The sequence below is a fragment of the Dermacentor variabilis genome, unplaced genomic scaffold (genome assembly GCF_050947875.1).
Source record: "Dermacentor variabilis isolate Ectoservices unplaced genomic scaffold, ASM5094787v1 scaffold_13, whole genome shotgun sequence".
Classification (NCBI taxonomy): Eukaryota; Metazoa; Arthropoda; class Arachnida; order Ixodida; family Ixodidae; genus Dermacentor; species Dermacentor variabilis.
The window spans coordinates 31,427,768-31,446,554 of NW_027460291.1; the positions used below are offsets into that span (position 1 = coordinate 31,427,768).

General features: G+C 47.4%; 1 protein-coding gene and 1 non-coding gene across 3 annotated transcripts in view; one reads left to right on the forward strand and one right to left on the reverse strand.

The window, feature by feature from the left end:
• Nucleotides 1–18,787, reverse strand: part of LOC142566576 (uncharacterized) — a 221,112-nt gene that overhangs the window by 20,290 nt on the left and 182,035 nt on the right. The gene's annotated exons all lie outside the window — the stretch shown is intronic.
• Nucleotides 18,491–18,673, forward strand: LOC142566869 (U2 spliceosomal RNA). Its single transcript, XR_012825150.1, has one exon. It is a non-coding gene; the product is annotated as a U2 spliceosomal RNA (small nuclear RNA).

Consider the following 18,787-nt stretch of genomic DNA (forward strand, 5'->3'; position numbering starts at 1 on the left):
GTGATGAAGGCGCTCTTTTCGCGATCTCTCTCGTCGACTTCTATTTGCCGGTAGCCAGACTTGAGGTCCATCGATGACAAGTATTTCGCGTTGCAGAGCCGATCCAATGTGTTGTCTATCCGTGGAAGGGGGTATACATCCTTCTTCGTGATCTTGTTTAGTCGTCGATAATCGACGCAGAAACGTAGGCTTCCGTCCTTTTCTTCACCAAGACTACAGGAGATGCCCACGGGCTTTTCGACGGCTGGGTGATGTCGTCGCGCAGAATTTTGTCGACTTGTTGCCTAATAGCGTCACGTTGTGGAGTCGAAACTCGGTAAGGGCTTTGGCTGAGTGGTCAAGCGCACTCTTCAGTTATTATGCAATGATTTGCGACTGATGTTTGTGGAATCCTCGATGACGTCAAAAAACACTCTTTGTATCATCGGAGGAGACTTCTGAGTTGTTGCTGCTTATTAATGGGGAGGCCTGGATTTATGTCGAAGTCTGGTTCGGGAACTATGTTCGCCGGGGTAGATGCGGTAGAATCGGAGAGGACAAACGCATTGCTGGTTTCCTTAATTTTCTCGATGTACGCGATTGTCGTGCCTTTGTTGACGTGCTTTAACTCCTGGCTTAAGTTTGTCAGCAACACCTTCGTTTTTCCTACGTGCAGTCCAGTGATCCCTCTTTCGACACAAATTTCACGGTCGAGTAGCAGACGTTGGTCACCTTCGACGAAGCCTTCTGCGTCAGCGGGTGTTTCGGTGCCGACCGAAATAATAATGCTGGAGTGCGGTTCATGCTCACTTGATCTCCGAGCACACTCAAGGCGAGGTGACTACGAGAGCTCTCCGATGGTAACGCTTTATCTTCCGACAGCGTAATCGGTTTCGACTTCAGGTCTATGATTGCGCCGTGTCGGTTCAGGAAGTCCACGCCAAGAATGACGTCTAGTGAACACTGTTGGAGAATAATGAAGGTGACAGGGTAAGTCCAGTCATGAACGGTAATTCTTTGCGTTCAGATTCCAGTCGGCGTAATGAGGTGTCCCCCAGCGGTCCGAATTTGAGGGCCTTCCCATGCAGTCTTAACTTTCTTCAACTGGGTGGCGATGTGTCCATTCATGACGGAGTAATCGGCTCCTGTGTCCAATAAGGTGGTGACTGCGTGGCCGTCGAGAAGCACGTCGAGATCGGTGGTTCTCTGTCTTGCGTTGCAGTTAGGTCTTGGCGTCGGATCACGGCTGCTGAAGCTGGAACGTCGCGCCGTCAAGTCATCTTTCGTCGGTGTATTTTTGACTTTATAGCTTCGTCTATATGGCGGCGTCTCTTTGATATGTAGTCGATATCGTGTTTTTGGCGTCTTCGTCGGCGGCGGAGGATCTTCGTCAGTTCGAGGAACATCAATCGCACCTCCATCGGTTACTGCTTTTAGTTTTCCGGATATGGGCTTGCAGACCGGCCCCGAGCTGGGCCAATGTATGGCTGTCGTTATGGCACAGGTAGCGGCCTGGTGACGGCGAACGAGACGGTCGTCGAGGACTCCACTGAATAGTGGCGAGGTAGTCGGCGATATCGCGAGGTCGTTCGCCAAGCTGTGGGCGCGGCGCGTTAACGGCGAACCCTCGGAGTCCCATCTCCCGGTATGGTCATCGGCGGTAGATATGCCCGGCTTCTCCGCAGTAATAGCAAAGCGGACGGTGGTCGGGGGCGCATAAAACGTCAGTCTTCCTTGGAATGCTGCGTGGGGCGACGGGTTGGCGTGCTGGCGGCGGAGGTGGTGATGAACGACGGAACTGTGTCGTTACTGGGCCCTGCCGCGGGCGCGGAGAGGGAACGTGGCGGCGGGCTACAGCGGCGTACGTCATAGCTTGCGGCTGAGGCTGCGGTGATTCAGGGGCCACTCTGAGTTGTTGATGGAGCTCCTCACGTACGACGTCGGCAATCGCAGCCACTTGAGGCTGTGATGAAGGTGCTAGCTTCTGTAGCTCTTCCCGCACGACCGCTCTGATAGTCTCGCGCAGGTCATCGGTGGCTAGTGACTGAATTCCGGCGTAGTTTGTTGAGTTCGTGCGGTGGTTGAATTGCCGGTTCCGCATTTCCAGTGTCTTCTCGAAGCTGGTGTCCTCGCGAAGATACTCGTCGAAGGTTTTCGGTGGGCTTCGTACCATTCCGGCGAAAAGTTCCTCCTTCACACCACGCATTAGTAGGCGGTCTTTCTTCTCCTCAGACATTTCCGGGTCGGCGAGGCGGAATAGACGGCTCATTTCCTCCGTGAAGAACGCGGTGGTCTCATTAGGCAGCTGCACTCGGGTTTCTAGTAGTGCTTGGGCTCGTTCTTGGCGTACGATGCTTGTGAGTGTCTGCAGGAAGCCGCTTCGGAACAGGTCCCACGTCGTTAAGGCGGCTTCTCGGTTCTCGAACCACGTCCTGGCGGCGTCTTCCAATGCGAAAAAGATATGTCGAAGTTTGTTGTCGCTGTTCCAGCTGTTAAATGCAGCCACCCTCTCATACGTCTCAAGCCAGGTTTCGGGGTCCTCGAATGTTGAACCGCGGAACGTCGGAGGCTCCTTGGGCTGCTGCAGCACGATGGGGGAGGGGGACGCTGAGGCTGCTATTGGGGTTGACTGGGCGACGATCTTCCTGGTCGTCTCAAGCAAAAGTCCGTGCTCCCGGGGCAGTTCACGTAGCCTGCGGCTACCTCGTTGGTTATTGGCGACATTGGTGTTGTCTTCCGTGTTCGGGCTTGAGTCACGGCTACGGGGGGGGGGGGGGGGGGGCTTCGGTACATGAGCTCGAAGCACCTCCACTAGATGTCACGTGGCAGTGACGTTAAAGAACACAGTAAGAATACTGTGAAAAACAAAACTTACCTTTATTGGGCGAACCTGTGACCACAAAAACAGGCTACACTTAAAGCACAACGATAGCGGCGAACACAGTAGGCGATCGTCGAAAATCTGATCAGCGAGTCAAGCGCGTCGGCTTTTATACATCAGTCGTCGAATGTTCCAGAGTAATCGCTGGGACCCCGGTGTCTTCCACAAAGTTCTACACTATTCGCGTCGCGCATACATGCAATCAGATTACAGAAGGTTCGGTGACAGACGGCGGATGGACCCATCGATAACATTCCAGAAACTTCCGATACATGCAGGCGCGTCCTGCGCTTTGCGATAACATTTGTTAGGCGGTGACAAGCGGTCACCCGGGAAAAATAAACAAGTACACGTGTCAATATGTTCACGTCATTGATGGAGAGGAAGTGCGGATAGCGCGTGGAAAGGCTTCGCTTTCACCGACGCAGTACCAATCATTCTGCCGAATGTTCGCAAGAGCCTATTGAAGGTGCCAGTACGCGGAAGACCTGCAAGATGTGTGCGCAGAACCTGAAGAGCGTGGCTCGTCTAAGAAACTCTGCTTGCAAGTTGACGAGCTTCAAACGGATGGGCCGGCAATCGACGTGCAGTGCATGTCACTTGACTTATGGAACGTGCCTCAAGCGACAGAGCAGTGGGTAGCTCACAAAATTCCTAACTATGGTGGTACTGCTTATGTTCAGGCCTCTTTTAACAGGGAGTCTCACGCTGTCATGATCGAAAAGACTGTCTTCATGAAGCCTGGAAGTACGCAAGTCGACGTTGTCTGCCAGACGTATGTTTGCCATTGGTTAATATCAGAACCACTGTCGCACACCATGGAAAAAGCGAAAGAGGTGCTGCATGACTGTTTTCCTCCTGTTTTATAGTGAAGCTGTCTGTGGCTAGGATCCCGGGATTTCTTCGTGGCGTAACGTCGACAGAAAACTATCATCGTCTATGTCTCATACCTCCGTAAGGCAGAGGTTACAAGCTCTCAGTAAAGTGAAGCGGTCAGTGTATACATTCTCTGGAATCACGCATACAACATACATAGCAGCATACGTTTCAATAAAGAAGAGGCTCAAAACAAGCATCCCAACCACATGCGTAATTCATGATAAGGCATTCGTGCGCCTACATGCAATGCGAAGCACGTATAGCTCTCCCCCCCCCCCCCCCCCCCCCGCATTCGTTTCCCGGTAAAAATTACCGTTGCTCGAGCTGCCGCGACGACGGCAGCTTGACTGTTGCATACGAAACAGGGAGTGACGTAACTATACGTCAGTACGTAAAAAAAGAATCCGCCTAGCAAGTTATTTGTGTTGCGACACTTGGAAGAGCAGCGTGCATACGAAGCGCGGCGAATTCCTGTTCTCTCTGGTCCACTCTTTTAGGTGCACGAAGTAGCGGCACAAGCCAAGTCGCAGGTCGTCTGAACGTAGTAGGTAAAGTGCAGGTGATCACCACGTGAACAACTTCAACCTACGTCGCAATGGGTAATCGTTCTAGTTTACAGCTTCGCTGTCCAACCACCTTTACAGCATAGATTGGTGACCATTTTTTCATGTGTAAATAAAGCGCTGTCTGCAGAACTAAACCAGTGTGTACACTGAATGTTTTGTAGTCAGATCAGGTTCGGATAAGCCAGTCGTGCCACAAGCGCGTGCTTGGGCTCGCATGTACCAATGGAAATTTTTGAACTTGTGTCCTCGCAAGAAAAGAAAGAACAAGGAAAGGAAACGAAGCCAGCTTGGTTTCTTTCCCCTCTTTCTCTTTCTTCTGTATATTAGAGAACGCGGTGGAGCGTATTGAAACGCGGTTTTTCAACCGGGCGAGGAGACATCCGGCGCGTATGCATACATGAAGGGCCTAGGTGAAAGGCGCAGCAGCGCCCCCTGCGCGTTCCGGGGAGAACTGCTTCGCCGCGGAGCCTTCTCACGGCCCGCTACCCCTAATCTAGTAGACCATAGTTGCGCTGCTAGAATTATGCCTGCTGTTGGACGCCCACAGGAGCTTGTCAGCTGCAGCAGCGGGTGCTAACCTGAGTAGCTCGCTCTAGCCCCTCCACCTACGAGCAGGCATCATCAATGTTCGTCTGCGGGCTTGTTGAGTGCACGCTGCGACTGCACGCTTTGCCTGTCGTCTCTGTTCGCTGACAAAGCGCGGAGACCTATGAGCCGGAGCGTCACTTCCGCTCGGAACAAGAACCTGACGCTACGTAAGTTCCGCTTGACGCGGTAAGATAAGGGGGTGAGTGCGAGAGGGGCGTGGAAGAGGAGGGCAAGTTGGCGGTACTTAACCTGGTTGGCGAAAACGGGGAGGGAGGGGCTTTATTTTAGATTACACTATCTTGCGGACCGGTCTAGATTTTGACTTTCGATGACATGTTAATTATTTTAAATGATTTCTGGGGCATTACAGGGGAAAAGTACGATCCGGTTACCAGGCACGCCAAGGTCGATCCAAATAGGTCGCGAAGCTTCGGAAGAAAAGCGTTTCAGTACAGATTGTCACCGACATCAGCAAGGGGGGTTATGGGAGCAGCGATTGAAGCGCGACTATGTTTGGAGGGAACAAACATTGGGAAAGAAAAAAGCGTTTTCTTTTAATTCAAGCGAGACCCCCACAGTTAGATTCATTCAACAAAAATAAAATTCCTGGTCAATTTTATATATTCGTGACGAGTTAAGAAAATACAATTTTATTCAATTTCATTATTAATAATTAATGCATTTATTTTCGGGGCCCATCGTTACAGGGGGCGTTGATTGACGCCACTATCACTCGCAATGCAATGCACATCTTGAAATAGGCAGAAAGGCGCACTCGTAAAGTTCACCGGTTGAAATACGCCCCCCTCACAGTTTGTGCTTTTTTGCTTGTCGAAGTTTGTCTGACGTTGGTTTTTTTTTTAATACCGGCTTGGGAAAAGAAAATACAATGTGAGTATTACATGGCCATAGAAGACAACTAGTCAATGCCGGATCAGTGTGGTGAGATAAGAACGATGTAGGCTAGTCACTTTGTCCAAAGCACTTAGCCAATCAGGAGGATTACTCTGTGCACAGAAAAATTCGCGTATATATAACACACTTTCAATGAAGTATTCATGTGCTGGGGTCTGAACAATGCGCTCATGCCTAATATCCGTACGCGTTCGCCACACACTGTGCATGCACAGAAGCATTAACAGATCGACAGGCACTCCCTCTGGTTCCGCTCATGGCAGGAAGCGTATCCCGAAAGCACTTAACGGCAATTCCTTTTTAAGGCTACGTTTTAGAATATCCCACAAAAACACTGCATCATGACAGTCCAAAAAGATAGGCTCAATCGTCTCCGGTTTTTTGCATATAAAGCAATTCACAGACCAAGGTACAAAAATGCCTTTGCTTTGCAGCCACGGTTTCACTGGGAGAGTGCCTGTATGTAGTTGAAAAAAGAAAGATTTAACAGAAGCTCCTACCGGCATTCGTTTAACTCTCTTAAGAACATCTCGTTCTGAACCTAAAACAAATACTGTACGATACAACGGTACAGGCAAGAATACATCAACAAGATCTTTGTACAACTTCTTACTAGTAACAGCGGCCAGATATTCACTAGAAAATCTTGCTTTTAGTATTCGGAAAGACGCGACCACTTCACGCAAAAAAAGCACTTAAAGGCATTGGCCCCGTATACATGGACGACACTACATAATCAGGCATAGAATCGCGCAGCCTAGCTTGAATCATTGTTCTCAGAAAAGCACCCTTTTGGTCACGCAAAAAAAGAAACCTGCTTACAATCTGTTTGAGGAACAAATGTGACAACCCCAGCCCCCCATTCAACACTCTATGGAACATATTACTACGACTTGTACGTTCCCATGTTGAGGCCCAAATAAACATCTCAAATACTCTATGCAGCTTTTGCATAGACATCCTCGTCAGACATAACGCTTGCATCACATAAAAGATTTTAGCGACTAAAAACAAATTACACACGTTGGCTCTTGGAAACATTGAAGAATTATGCCCTCCCCATTTGCCGGTTTGGGTTTTCATTCGCACTACTTCATTGTCCCAATATTTTTTGCTATCTCGATAATGTTCGAGGGGGACACCTAGGTAGGTGCCTGGAGTTACCGCCCATTGCATGTTACAAAAAGTCTCAGGCTTGTATTGCCAATTCCCATGCCAAAAACCAAGACACTTGTTCCAGTTAATAGCACTTCCACTTGCAGTACAAAATTTTACAGCCTCTTGTACAATTGCTTTAACACTGTCATGGTCCGTACAAAACACTGCTACATCATCAGCATATGCTAAACCTCGAACTTCAGTTTTATGAAAAGTGTAACCCCGGATGTTTGGGCTCTTCAGCAGCCGCAAACAAAAGGGCTCGAGGTAGAGAGCGAAAAGCAGGGGGGATAAAGGGCAGCCCTGTCTCACAGACGACTGCACAGGAATACCATCACTTAACTGCCTATTAATTATCAGCTTCGCTATACAACCATTGTACATCATTTTAACACCTTCAGTAATAACAGTTCCAACTTTGGTGACGCGGGTAGCTTCATCGCTTCTTAATCTGTTCAGTCAAAAGTAGTGAGTTACGACCGCCAGATAATTGTGTAGTTGTTCTCGTGCGACTGCGCCGGCCGACGAGCTTGACGTCCGACGATAGCATCAGCACTCTACACCTAAAGCTTTGTCGGCCTCCGAAGAAAGTATGTTCTGTGCAGGGGTGCGGGTTCGACAACCGTACGGCTGGCTTTTCCTGCAGCGCTTTCCGCGCTGAAAGCTCGAAACGCCCATCAAGTCGAATGGCGGGGCATTTGAATATATAGCTCCAAAAGCAGGCCAACAAAACAAATTTCGCGCCTTCGAAAACAAAATGACGTCACTTCTGCTTTTAACGGACATGGCGTCACATCATTTTTTCTTCCGCCGGAAGTGTTCCCACCACATACAGATGGCGCTAAGCCCCATGAACCGCTGATGGACCGCCATGTTTTGAACGTATGGGCTCCTATGGGAGCTTCGCTACCAGGTACATTTACCTTGGGCACGCCGTACTGGGGTAAAAGCGTCCGTGGCGTAATTGTCACAGTACCGGGCTTTTGTGCCACCGCAAGTTACACACACACATATATATATATATATACTTTCGGTGGGCGGATTTGAACAGAGGACCTCTAGAGCACAGAGTAATTTTATTTATTTATGTATATATATATAACGAGAAGAACGGGGGTTAGCCGAGGGGCCCGATATTTATTAGTCATATCATCCACGTTAATTTCATTAATTTATCGTTTCTTTATGTCATTAATTAAGCACAAGTAATTTCCCCTATGTTGTCCTTGGTGTCAGTGTTTGTTGGCTTCTTATGATATATATATATATATATATATATATATATATATATATATATATATATATATATATATATATATATATATATATATATATAATTACCTTCAAGGAAGATCTCGACAACAACGATGTTACCACAGATCTTTTGTCATGACTACTGGGTATGTTGCGCCAGGGTCAAACATACCCAGTAGCACATATGGGCCCACATTTTTAGATTGCACTATTCTCCCGATTGCCCAACGAAAATTTCTTGAAACATATCCGTTACGGGAAAGCGGTGGTAGTCGCTAAGAAAGACATGGTTTTTAAATAAAGGATGAGGCGTGGTTTCTGTGAGCAAACATATAGTAGTACCTGCATCACAAAGAGCTGCATGCGTTGATTTGACGTCCTTCTTTCACTTTACTACATATGCCTGACGGCAAAACCCAAAAATGACAATAAAAAAGGAAACTAACATGATTGGCTTGTCCTATCGACATTGATCTCGAAATCCTTTAGGTTAAACTATACGCTATAAGTACAAGTAGCAGAGCTTCTTTTCTCGTATGTAGCAGCTAAGTGATGCTAGATAGACGTTAGATATAAACTCAACCTTCAGTTGGGTTTATATCTAACGAGCTTGCGAAAGAGCTGTCCCTTGTTTTCTGTTAGTGGGACGTTTTCCTTGGCGATGTTACAAGTCTATTTTTGTGTTATATTCTCTCAGGTCCGTACTTTTTTTTTGGGGGGGGGAATTTGCGGGTATTTTCACTATCACGTTAATTTGTTGGAAACTTTACATGCTTTTGAGAATGTGTGCTTTTTCTTCCAGGACCAAATAGTTTCTCTTAGTATGAATGAATGACTGAATGAATGAATGAATGAATGAATGAATGACACATGCTTAAGTTGTTACACGGTGCCTCTATAGGCCTCCAAACATTTCTCGTAAATTTAGCGATAATTTTCTCTCATGTGTTGATGAAGTAGAAGTAAATAAAACATCATCATTTCTTATTATTATTTGTCCCTGGAGACTTCAACTGTCTTTGTTACAGTGACCTATCTTGAACGAAAGAATTAATGCAGGCCAATGACAGCTGAAGATCCCAAATTTGTTGAAACTATTCATGTTATTTGAATCCAGCAGGTTATGAATGAACCTTCCACAGGAATTCCTATTCTCAGCCTTGTCCTTACTTGGCGCGTCACATAATGAGCCCGTGGGTTTGGCACGTTACACCCCCCGAATTCAATTTTGGATGCGAAAGCGTCAAGCGGCCCATTGGGCAGCGAGAAAACGGCACCTAACTTCGCACTCGCAGCAACGCCCTGCAGGTCAGGTGGCTGGCGCTTGCTGGGTCGGTTCTACACGTACCGCTGTGGAGTCTGAAGCATCCACATCGACGGCGGACGCAACCTCGTCAGCAGCGAAACGTGGCCCTGCACGCCGGTACACCGCAGACGAAAAGCGGAAGAACGCAGGGAAAACGTGCGAAGAGGCGGGCAGTGATATTCGCCACCGTAAACTCTCCCAATACACCGCGGGCGGAACGACCATTCACGCAAACATGACCCTTAGCACAAAACTCGAAGGACCTCTCAGTGGCGTCCAAGTGGACATTTATGCTTTCGCATTCACAACTCATAAGTGCTTAGGTGACCTCTGGTTTTTGAAAATCTTGTTCTTGCTAATGTTCGTGACGCCGTATTATATACATACCTTCATTATCTGGAATATTTCAGTCATCAGAAGCTCATTCCTGTAGAGTGTTTGACCAAAATGCTTTGCAGTAAGCGAAGGTTATACATGTGTAAATTTTTAATTTTTGAAGGGATAAGTCCAGAAGCCCTAATCTAGCAAATAATGAGTTTGTTTTGCCTTGAGTCGCTAGCTCCATGATCGTGCCGACAAAAACTGGGAGGTACGGAAGCGAAAGTTATATACTGAAATGGAATTTTTCCTACTCTTGATAACTATAAAAAATCCCCTTGTTTGAAAGAAAGTGACAGCAATGAAGAAGAGGCCGCGCCAACGTGCTGCGTGTTCTGGCCAAGCTCATGCGTGGAGCAGGTACCACGCATACGTATAGCTAAAGCTGCAATCCACTTAAAGAAACAAAGGATAATTATCGATGATCATTTACTAACTCTCTTAAGAAATTATGTAGGTCTCTCAATTCTGAGCAGCATATTCTTCTGCCTCAATTTGTTGCTGAAGAACTTGACGGTGGCAAACTTGAAGTGGTTTTGAAATTGTTCAGTTAGTTTTTCAACTCGCTGTTCGCAGAGCAATCCAATGAAAGTATAACCATCGAAGGTATGCGTGCAGCGGTCGACAAGCTTCGTACTGGCTCTACTTCTGAGCCCAATTGCTTATTTGCGCAATTTCACGAAATGGTTTGGATTCCCATTCTACCAGCCAAAGTTTTCTCACTTGGTCAATTGGCGACGGACTGGAGAATAGCTCACGAGTAATGCCTGTGTACAAATAAGGAGGCCACTACTGTGCTAGAAATGGCTGTCCGCTCTCTTTGACCTGTGTCGTAATTAAACTACTGGAAGACATAATTTATAAAATATAAAGTGTCATTTATCATGGAACAATTTTCTGCAGTAGAAATATCCCCGTTTCCCGAAAACATACATGGTGAATCTTAATTATCTGAGTTCGTCACTGACGCACATTTGAGCCGGCATTCTCTTATTGACATCCACGCCTTATTTGGCAACAAAACCTTCGACAAGGCCCCATTGGCGCTTGATCATGAAAATAAAAGCTTTGGCCATTGACGATTCTGTAATCGCTTGGACAGACGTATTTGTTCTCAACAACTTTCACGGCGTTGTAATTGGCGACAGTGAATCTTCTCGTGTTCTAGTCCATTAAGTAGTTCTTGAGGGAACTGTGCTGGGGCCCTTGTTGTTTCTGCTGTAATATAATATTGATATCTCGCACGGCATGCCATATATTGTAGTTCTGTAAGCCGCAGAGCGCGTGAATAAAAGGTCTGCTAAGTCTCCTACTGATTATATTTCCCTGCAACGCGACCTTAAGAAATTTGGCTCATAGTGCAATATATTACTCACGAGTATAAAAGCTTTTAAGAGCAAACATATAATTGTTTATAGCCTGAAGAATCCCCTAGCACGCACCTATACATTTCAGGGTGACTCTATTGATGCTGGCTTCTCTTTAAGTATCTGGGTGTCCATCTCTCTTTTGCTGTCACGGGATATGCACATCAGCAACTAATATCTGTAAACAACTCTAAATTAGGTTTACTTTTCCGTCCTTTGCGTTCTTTTAATCATGGCACTAAACTATATTAGCTAACAAAAGTTTAGTGAGGTCGAAACTTGTATGCGCGTCCTCAATATAGAATACCCGTTCTATGGCCTTGACAAATAATACGGCATCCTTGGAGAAGAATGCGGCTCGTTTCATTCCAACCTTTTACAGCAAGCAAGCCAGCGTATCCGCCATGAAAGAGGCTTTTTTTTTCTCTTCAGGCTTGCAGATAAACGCTTTTGCTTCATAGTTTGGTATTTTTCTTCATAAGTTGCCCCGTATAATGCCTTATCATAAAGGTTTATACTCTTTGCCACCAACTTACGTACTGCCAGAAGGGACAACTCTTGCAAAGCTTTTCTGCATGCTGCGCACATTGCATTGCATGCGAATGCGCCTCTTTTCGTGTTTATGCCGCTGCGGAACTTGATACATTGTTTACGATCTATGATCAGGCTTAAGTTTGCAGTACTGTTGAACAACGCATGTTCACGCAGCGAAAACTTGCACCTTCGAAGTGCATGAATAGTAATTGTTTTACATTTTCCACCCTTCTTTTTAGGTTCGCGCTTGTATTACTCATTTGTTTCATTTTGCATACATATCCCCCACAAGGCGCGAGTGGTCGGTCAGAGCTCGTTCTTGTGCTTGCTTTGTCCATTTGTGTTCAAGGTCGCACTGGTTTTCACAAATAAGTGTAATAACTTCTCGGAGACAAACTAGTTAAATAAGTTAGCTGCCAGTTTTGATTACGCCCGCCAAGTTTTTTGGAGTGTTGAATGTTACTTATGCACGGGACCGTACCGTGTTCTTCGACAAGTGACTGGCGTCACGTACGAGATTGTGTCTGCCAGCCCCACTACATTTTCTGTTCCGTTGTCCAGCGACGTTGTCCACGTTTCGAGATTCTCAAGCTTTACCGACCACCCTCTGCTGTGCGCTTTTAGTGGCCGGCGCTTCTGCCGCCGGCGTTCAAGCTGCTCGAAGACGATGATGTTGACCCTCGGATTTAGTGGGACGTAAGCGGCCCCTGGCCGAGGACGACGATGCGCCTCGCCGGCTGGCATCCATGTTGGCCAGTACTTGCAACCCCTTGTAACTACACCTTGCAAATAGTTTACCTATACTGAGCTTCCACGTAATAATATATTGAATGGGAGGTATGAGGTTTATCCTTTGAGTCTGTAAGGGTTTAATAAACTATAATTGGCTGTGATATTCGGATACCACCAAAGTGGAGGATAAAGGCAAGAAATGCTTCGTGTAAAAGAAACACCGGTGGTCAGTTTTCGCGCAGCTTCGCATTCTTACGGAATTCGTGGCCACATACGTCGCATCCGAACCGTAAACTTGAGGAGGAGGGGGGGCAGGGAGCCAAAGCTCGTTTCCTCCGCTATGCCATACCGTGATGTCCGACACAGGTCCGCAAGATGACGTCGCGAGGCGCCGGAGCATTCGTGTGCGGCGACGGCGCGAACGAGGCTCCCAGTGGCAGCAGCGCTGCTTTAAAGGAAGCTGGAAAATCGTAGGGGCCATCCGAGTCATCTCTTCTGCAGCTGTACCAGGTACTTTTTGTTGGTTACCTCTGCTACAGCGCGCCTGCACTTTCTCGGATTAGTGCAATTGCTGTGCGCACACTTGAAAGTGCTCGGGCTCGCGCACTTTCACAATGACTTCCATGATGTGCGTCAACTTGGGGCACTATTGCAGAGGCACACGCGTGCCCAGCTCGAGTTTATCTGCAACATGTGTCATTGTAGGCGCATCTAAGGCTACTGACTCGGCACAGGAATCATCCACTGACGAACGTCGCAAGCATACGGCCGGTCGCCGCCTACTGAGAAGCCATGTTGTCGCAGCAAGACTTATTGCTGTCGGATTTCGAAGCGCATGACACATCAGAAGTTCCACTCTGGACGATGGCAAAGCCAAAGTGAGACTCTCAATCCACGGAATAACGAAGAAGTCGAAAATACCGCTTGCTGGGCTCAAGCATTTCGCGTTATCCTACATTACTTACATGTATGGATATATCGAACATGTTTTTGTAGATGATTCTGTGACACAGACCTCTTCCGCGGCAGCTTACATAATACCTGGAATGGGGATTGCAAAACGGTTCAAGATAGGACACAGGACGTCGTCTACAGCAGCTGAGTTGACCGGAGTTTGAGAAGCAATTCCCTGCATACTACAACAAAGCCTCGAGAAATGGACAGTGTTCTGTGACTCAAAACCAGCACTGCAATTCATCGGCAATTATATGAATCACAGAACCGCATATAGTCCTCTGAGTTATGATATCATGTATCTGCTTGCAGAGGCGTCTCAATCCGGGCATTCCATCATGCTGTAGTGGATTCCTAGCCACTGTGGAATAGCTGGAAACGAACAGGCTGATGCGGAGGCAAAAAAAAAAAAAAAGGCGCACACTGACGGGAACATTATAAAATTCATTTTTCCCGGTATGAGATCAGCGCTTTGCTTCATAACTCCATCAAAACCTCTATGGCGCGACAATTGGACAACCCCGAAAAACAGCAAGGGCCCCTCCATAGACTTGACGCTGGTTTGCGATTCCGACTCCCACTTCGGTTGCGGAGAAGCTGCAAAACACTCATGCATCGATTACGGCTCGGTGTGGCGTACACTCACCGATACTTTCACAAGATTGGACAAAGCAGGGGACCCTAACTGTAGCGTCTGTCACATTCCCGAGACTATAGCTCACATACTTTGTGTGTGCCTTCAATATGCGGCCGAGCGAAGAACACTTAAGTGTAGTGTTGACTGCTTTGACTCCCGCCCTTTTTCGTAAGAAAAAGGTTTAAAGCGCGTGGAGACGAGTTGACCATGCGCAACGTGCCATAAAGTCACTCTTGAACTTTCTACATCAGATTGGTTTAGACGATCGGCTCTAGAGCCCGTGAGACGTGCAGACAGTGCGAAATGTGTTTGCGCGATAACTTTATGTGTGGACAAGATTACTTTTGCGTGTATTGCGTCTTGCGTCTACAGTGCGCATCCGCTATATTGAACAACGTGTATATAGTACGTCATTGTACTATATCCATGTATCTCCCACTTCCCCTTGCCCCAGTGAGGAGTAGCAGGCTAGAGACACGCTGTCCAGACCGACCTTTCCTCCTTTCTTTTCATTAAAACCTACTTTATTTGCCTGCGCCCCCCCCCCCTACTTTGTGGGTGATTGCTGCTGGTTACTGTCTTGCACAATGGGCCGGTGCCGGAGATAGTCAAATCGAGGCGTCTTGGGGTGGCGGAAGAAGCAAGCACGTATGACCCGCCAAATTCAAGTGACCCGTGTAGTATCCTGGTTCTAAAGAGAACCCGTATTAAACGAACTTTCTCTCTCTCTCTTTTTTTCCCTCTTCTCCCCAGTTTGCAGGTGGTGGCTGCTGCTGTGTGATGAGAGCCACGACAACGTGACCGAGTGCTCGTGAAGCAACAGCGAACAATTACACAAGTATTCGAGCTAATTTTCTTTGCCTCTTGCTTCGGCAATGTAGGGAGGCGAAAAGCCCGAGCACGGGCGATCTTACAGAAGGCCAGCGAGAATCAAGATTGGACTGTCTTTGTCGACTCGGGTCAGTACGGCAAGTCTAGCACATTCGCGTTGGCAATCATTCGCGGCAAAGGGGAATTACGCTCCTCGGCCTCGGTTAGGTTAGCTACGAGCAGAGTCGCGGAACAGGTCGCCACAGCCCTGGCCATGACCGACCCCTCGCGCACCAACGTTTTCACAGACTCACGAGCGGCCACCAAAGCTTTCGAATCGGGTAAGCTAGCCGGAGAGGCTGCTTCCATTCTGGAAAAGAGAACAAACCCTGGCACTCACTTCATCTCTTGGTTTCCTGCCCATATGGGTGCGGACATTAATCAGATCATCATCATCATCATCATCATCATCATCATCATCAGCTCGGTTACGCCCACTGCAGGGAAAAGGCCTCTCCCATACTTCTGCAACAACCCCGGTCATGTACTAATTGTGGCCATGTCGTCCCTGCAAACTTCTTAATCTCATCCGCCCATCTAACTTTCTGCCACCCCCTGCTACGCTTCCCTTCCCTTGGATCCAGTCCGTAACCCTTAATGACCATCGGTTATCTTCCCTCCTCATTACATGTCCTGCCCATGCCCCCCCCCATTTCTTTTTCTTGATTTCAACTAAGATGTCATTACCTCGCGTTTGTTCCCTCATCCAATCTGATCTTTTCTTATCCCTTAACGTTACACCCATCATTCTTCTTTCCATAGCTCCTTGCGTCGTCCTCAATTTAAGTAGAACCCTATTTGTAAGCCTCCAGGTTTCTGCCCCGTAGGTGAGTACTGGTAAGACACAGCTATTATACACTTTTCTCTTGAGGGATAATGGCAACCTGCTGTTCATGATCTGAGAAAGCCTGCCAAGCGCACCCCAGCCCATTCTTATTCTTCTGCTTATTTCCGTCTCATCATCTGGAACCGCGGTCACTACCTGCCCTAAGTAGATGTATTCCCTTACCACTTCCAGTGCCTCGATACCTATTGTAAATTGCTGTTCTCTTCCGAGACAGTTAAACATTACTTTAGTTTTCTGCAGATTAATTTTTAGACCCACCCTTCTGCTTTTCCTCCCCAAGTCAGTGAGCATGCATTGCAATTGGTCCCCTGAGTTACTAAGCAAGGCAATATCATCAGCGAATCGCAAGCTACTAAGGTATTCTCCATTAACTTTTATCCCCAATTCTTCCCAATCCAGGTCTCTGAATACCTCCTGTAAACACGCTGTGAATAGCATTGGCGAGATCGTATCTCCCTGCCTGACGCCTTTCTTTATTGGGATTTTGTTGCTTTCTTTATGGAGTACTATGGTGACTGTGGAGCTGCTATAGATATCTTTCAGTATTTTTACATACGGCTCGTCTACACACTGATTCCGTAATGCCTCCATGACTGCTGAGGTTTCGACAGAATCAAACGCTTTCTCGTAATCAATGACAGCTATATATAAGGGTTGGTTATATTCCGCACATTTCTATCACCTGATTGATAGTGTGAATATGGTCTATTGTTGAGCAGCGTTTACGGAATCCTGCCTGGTCCTTTGCCTGACAGAAGTCTAAGGTGTTCCTAATTCTATTTGCGATTACCTTAGTAAATAGTTTGTAGGCAACTGACAGTAAGCTGATCGGTCTGTAATTTTTCAAGTCTTTGGCGTCCCCTTTCTTATGGATTAGGATTATGTTAGCGTTCTTCCAAGATTCCGGTACGCTCGAGGTTATGAGGCATTGCGTATACAGGGTGGCCAGTTTCTCTAGAACAATCTGACCACCATCCTTCAACAAATCTGCTGTTACCTGATCCTCCCCAGCTGCCTTCCCCCTTTGCATAGCTCCCCAAGGCTTTCTTTACTTCTTCCGGCGTTACCTGTAGGATTCCGAATTCCTCTAGACTATTCTCTCTTCTATTATCGTCGTGGGTACCACTGGCACTGTATAAATCTCTATAGAACTCCTCAGCCACTTTAACTATCTCATCCATATTAGTAATGATATTGCCGCTTTGTCTCTTAACGCATACATCTGATTCTTGCCAATTCCTAGTTTCTTCTTCACTGCTTTTAGGCTTCCTGCGTTCCTGAGAGCATGTTCAATCCTATTCATATTATACTTTCTTATGCCAGGTGTCTTACGCTTGTTGATTAACTTCGAAAGTGTTGGCAGTTCTATTCCAGCTGTACGGTTAGAGGCTTTCATACATTGACGTTTCTTGATCAGATCTTTCGTCTCCTGCGATAGCTTACTCGTATCCGGTCTAACGGATTTACCACGGACTTCTACTGCACCTAACCTCAACGAGCTTGCCCATGACCGTGCGCGAGATCTAACGCGCCGCGGCGGCATGTAGGCCTTATGGAGACAGGATGAAATCCAGTAGAACGATCCGCTCCTTACTTTTCATGAGATAACCTCTCACCATCGGCTTAGTAGAAGAGCCTATCCTCTTGCTCGCCCGAAGTTAGACAGTCAGTTTCACTTAGAATGCTCCGGACGGGCTCATTCCCCTCGCGGTGCTTTCTCAGCCGTATCTCCACAGACATCGATTCAAGCTGTCCGGACTGTAATGCGATTTATTGTTCCTTAGCGCACATGTTCTGGGAATGCCCGCGTTACCTAACAGCGAAGCCTCTATCCAGCGAAGCCGACTGGGAAGAGGCACTCCTGAGCCCATCGCTCCAGACACAACTACAGGCAATCCAGAGGACCGAAGAAAGGGCGGAACATCACGGTATTCGTGCCCCGACTTGGACGCGGCCAGCGGCGTCTGCGGGTCCCCGATAGGGGCCCCCGCGGAAGCTCCTCAGGATCAAATAAAGTTCAATGTCTGTCTGAACGTTGCTTCGACCATGCTTTGACTTCTGTCCGCTGTTTTGCGCGCTGTGGCGTGTTGGCGAGTCGGAGAGGAAAAACGCGAAGTCGGAGGGCCAAGTGCGGTCAGTGGCTCGTGGAGAGCAGGAGACAGTGTCAAGAGCAGGTGTTTAAATGACATCACCGCGCGTAGCAACTAGACACACACGAGCTCGAATGCAAAAAAAAAAAAAAAATATCCTGGTGCCGCAACATTCACACGGGGACGGATTACCAGCGAAGCTGTTTAGGCTGCATACAGGGGCTGTATACGCGGGCTGCATATATTGTGAAATCACACATTTTCTAATACGGCCCACACTACGCCGACGCATGCGCCGCCGTGGTTCCCGCACCTCCCATGCATCTTCCGCCACCGCTGCTGCAGCCTCGCCGGCACCTCCGACGTGCGTGACGTTAAAGCAGAGAGAGCGCATGCAACGTGCACAAGTGGCGTCGCCACACTCTTTCCCACTCTCATTATTCGCCAAACAGGATTTAAAAGAAGTGAAACGCGTGAAGCCCATTTGCTACACTAAGTGCAATTTCAAAGTGTATATATATATATATATATATATATATATATATATATATATATATATATATATATATATATTTATTTATATATATATATATAGTTACAACGCCTAATTTGTCCGGTTCTATTTGGACCCGAGATATTAAAGTTATTTTTGCAAGTTGGCCGAGTGCTTGAGGCCTACTTCGCTTCTGCTGCGGGTCGGCCGGGTATTGCACTGTCTCCGGGATCGGCCTACGCATTCGTGGTCACGCGCCGTGATAAGGACTTAAGCCGGCCAGGGTACCACCTGGGAAGGCAAGCCCGACATTGCACTGTGCCCAGGATCGGCGCACACATTTAAGTCGCCCGTACGGA